This window comes from Lampetra fluviatilis, unplaced genomic scaffold (assembly GCF_964198595.1).
Source record: "Lampetra fluviatilis unplaced genomic scaffold, kcLamFluv1.1 SCAFFOLD_1215, whole genome shotgun sequence".
NCBI lineage: Eukaryota > Metazoa > Chordata > Hyperoartia > Petromyzontiformes > Petromyzontidae > Lampetra > Lampetra fluviatilis.
The window spans coordinates 8,962-12,500 of NW_027620782.1; the positions used below are offsets into that span (position 1 = coordinate 8,962).

The 3,539-nt window shown below is 61.9% G+C and overlaps 1 long non-coding RNA gene across 2 annotated transcripts in view; it reads left to right on the top strand.

Moving 5' to 3' along the window:
• Positions 1-1,071: 1,071 nt before the first annotated feature.
• The window catches only part of LOC144954381 (uncharacterized), a 5,110-nt gene continuing 2,642 nt past the window's right edge, over positions 1,072-3,539 (top strand). The window contains exons 1-2 of one of the 2 annotated variants that reach the window (XR_013641175.1): positions 1,072-1,144; positions 3,023-3,175. This is a non-coding gene — a long non-coding RNA (uncharacterized LOC144954381). Of the gene's footprint in view, positions 1,145-2,064; positions 2,159-3,022; positions 3,176-3,539 lie in introns of those variants that run through there. The other variant, XR_013641174.1, reaches the window with a different exon arrangement.

Below are 3,539 nucleotides of genomic sequence, written 5' to 3' on the forward strand. Positions count from 1 at the left end.
TGTCTCTCTCACTCACCGCGTCTCTCTCCCCGTGTCTCTCTCTCTCCCCGTGTCTCTCTCTCCCCTCTCTCCCCGTGTCTCTCTCTCTCCCCGTGTCTCTCTCTCCCCCTCTCTCACCGTGTCTCTCTCTCTCCCCGTGTCTCTCTCTCTCCCCGTGTCTCTCTCTCCCCTCTCTCCCCGTGTCTCTCTCTCTCCCCGTGTCTCTCTCTCCCCTCTCTCCCCGTGTCTCTCTCTCTCCCCGTGTCTCTCTCTCCCCTCTCTCACCGTGTCTCTCTCTCCCCGTGTCTCTCTCACTCACCGTGTCTCTCTCCCCTCTCTCACCGTGTCTCTCTCCGCGTGTCTCTCTCCAGATTGGCTTCACGACGGACCCGCGTTCTTCCCGTTCCTCTCCGTACTGCACGGACGTGGCGCGCGTCGTCAACGCGCCGATCTTCCACGTCAACGCCGACGACCCCGAGGCCGTCGTCTACGTGTGCAGGGTGGCAGCCGAGTGGAGAAACTGCTTCCACAAAGACGTGGTGGTGGACCTGGTGAGTGAGTGGGTGGGTGGGTGAGTGGGTGAGTGGGTGAGTGAGTGGGGGGGTGAGTGAGTGGGTGAGTGGGTGAGTGACTGGGTGACTGACTGAGTGACTGAGTGAGTGAGTGAGGCCGTCGTCTACGTGTGCAGGGTGGCAGCCGAGTGGAGAAACTGCTTCCACAAAGACGTGGTGGTGGACCTGGTGAGTGGGTGGGTGAGTGGGTGAGTGGGTGGGTGAGTGAGTGGGGGGGTGAGTGAGTGGGTGAGTGAGTGAGTGGGTGGGTGGGTGAGTGAGTGGGTGGGTGGGTGGGTGGGTGAGTGAGTGAGTGGGTGAGTGAGTGGGTGGGTGAGTGAGTGAGTGAGTGGGTGAGTGAGTGAGTGGGTGAGTGAGTGAGTGAGTGAGTGGGTGAGTGAGTGGGTGAGTGAGTGAGTGACTGAGTGAGTGACTGAGTGGGTGAGTGAGTGAGTGAGTGGGTGGGTGAGTGAGTGAGTGAGTGAGTGGGTGAGTGAGTGGGTGACTGGGTGAGTGAGTGAGTGACTGAGTGAGTGAGTGAGGCCGTCGTCTACGTGTGCAGGGTGGCAGCCGAGTGGAGAAACTGCTTCCACAAAGACGTGGTGGTGGACCTGGTGAGTGGGTGGGTGAGTGGGTGAGTGAGTGGGGGGGGTGAGTGAGTGAGTGGGTGGGTGGGTGGGTGAGTGGGGGGGTGAGTGAGTGGGTGAGTGAGTGAGTGGGTGGGTGGGTGAGTGAGTGGGTGGGTGGGTGGGTGAGTGAGTGAGTGGGTGAGTGAGTGGGTGGGTGAGTGAGTGAGTGAGTGAGTGGGTGAGTGAGTGGGTGAGTGAGTGAGTGGGTGAGTGAGTGAGTGAGTGGGTGAGTGAGTGGGTGAGTGAGTGAGTGACTGAGTGAGTGACTGAGTGAGTGACTGAGTGGGTGAGTGAGTGAGTGAGTGGGTGGGTGAGTGAGTGAGTGAGTGAGTGGGTGAGTGGGTGAGTGGGTGGGTGGGTGAGTGGGTGAGTGAGTGAGTGAGTGAGTGGGTGAATGGGTGACTGGGTGAGTGAGTGACTGAGTGAGTGACTGAGTGAGTGAGTGGGTGACTGGGTGAGTGAGTGAGTGAGTGGGTGAGTGGGTGAGTGGGTGAGTGAGTGAGTGGGTGAGTGAGTGGGTGAGTGGGTGAGTGGGTGAGTGAGTGAGTGGGTGAGTGAGTGAGTGAGTGGGTGAGTGACTGAGTGAGTGACTGAGTGGGTGAGTGAGTGAGTGAGTGGGTGAGTGTGTGAGTGAGTGAGTGGGTGGGTGAGTGAGTGAGTGAGTGGGTGAGTGGGTGAGTGAGTGGGTGAGTGAGTGGGTGGGTGAGTGGGTGAGTGGGTGAGTGAGTGAGTGAGTGGGTGAATGGGTGACTGGGTGAGTGAGTGACTGAGTGAGTGACTGAGTGAGTGAGTGGGTGACTGGGTGAGTGAGTGAGTGAGTGGGTGAGTGAGTGAGTGGGTGAGTGGGTGAGTGAGTGAGTGGGTGAGTGAGTGAGTGGGTGAGTGAGTGGGTGGATGAGTGAGTGAGTGACTGAGTGAGTGAGAGAGGCCGTAGTCTACGTGTGCAGGGTGGCAGCCGAGTGGGGAAACTGCTTCCACAAAGACGTGGTGGTGGACCTGGTGAGTGAGTGAGTGGGTGGGTGGGTGAGTGGGTGGGTGGGTGAGTGAGTGAGTGAGTGGGTGAGTGGGTGGGTGGGTGAGTGGGTGAGTGGGTGGGTGGGTGAGTGAGTGAGTGGGTGAGTGAGTGGGTGAGTGAGTGAGTGGGTGGGTGAGTGAGTGAGTGAGTGGGTGGGTGGGTGGGGGGCTGGGTGGGTGGTGGACCTGGTGAGTGAGGGGGTGGGGATGTCGATTGCCATAAGGTTCATTTGCCAATGCCTCTCCCCCCCCCCCCCCCCCCCCGTGTCTCTCTCTCTCTCCCCGTGTCTCTCCCCCCGTGTCTATCTCCCCGTGTCTCTCTCCCCTCTCCCCTCTCTACCCGTGTCTCTCTCTCCCCCCCCCCGTGTCTCTCCCTCCCCCCCCCCCGTGTCTCTCTCCCCCCTCTCTCCGTGTCTCTCTTCCCGTGTCTCTCTCCCCTCTCCCCTCTCCCCGTGTCTCTCTCCCCTCTCCCCGTGTCTCTCTCCCCGTGTCTCTCTCCCCTCTCTCCCCTCTCTCCCCTCTCCCCGTGTCTCTCTCCCCGTGTCTCTCTCCCCTCTCCCCTCTCCCCTCTCTCCCCTCTCTCCCCTCTCCCCGTGTCTCTCTCCTCGTGTCTCTCCCCCCGTGTCTATCTCCCCGTGTCTCTCTCCCCTCTCCCCTCTCCCCGTGTCTGTCTCCCCTCTCCCCGTGTCTCTCTCCCCGTGTCTCTCTCCCCTCTCTCCCCTCTCCCCGTGTCTCTCTCCCCGTGTCTCTCTCCCCTCTCCCCGTGTCTCTCTCCCCTCTCTCCCCTTACCCCGTGTCTCTCTCCCCGTGTCTCTCTCCCCGTGTCTCTGTCCGCGTGTGTGTCTCCAGGTGAGCTACCGCAAGAACGGCCACAACGAGGTCGACGAACCGATGTTCACGCAGCCGCTGATGTACAAGCAGATCAAGCAGCAGGTCCCCGTACTGCGTCGCTATGCCGAGCAGCTCGTCGCAGGCGGGGTCGTCACCACACAGGAGTTCGAGGTGAGGGGGGTGGTGGTGGGGGTGAGGGGGGTGGTGGTGGTGGTGAGGGGGGTGAGTGTGGTGGTGGTGGTGGCAGGCGGGGTCGTCACCACACAGGAGTTCGAGGTGAGGGGGGTGGTGGTGGGGGTGGTGGTGGGGGTGGTGAGTGTGGTGGTGGTGGTGAGGGGGGTGAGTGTGGTGGTGGTGGTGGCAGGCGGGGTCGTCACCACACAGGAGTTCGAGGTGAGGGTGGTGGTGGTGGTGAGGGGGGTGAGTGTGGTGGTGAGGGTGGTGGTGGTGGTGGCAGGCGGGGTCGTCACCACACAGGAGTTCGAGGTGAGGGGGGTGGTGGTGGTGGTGAGTGTGGTGGTGGTGGTGGCAGGCG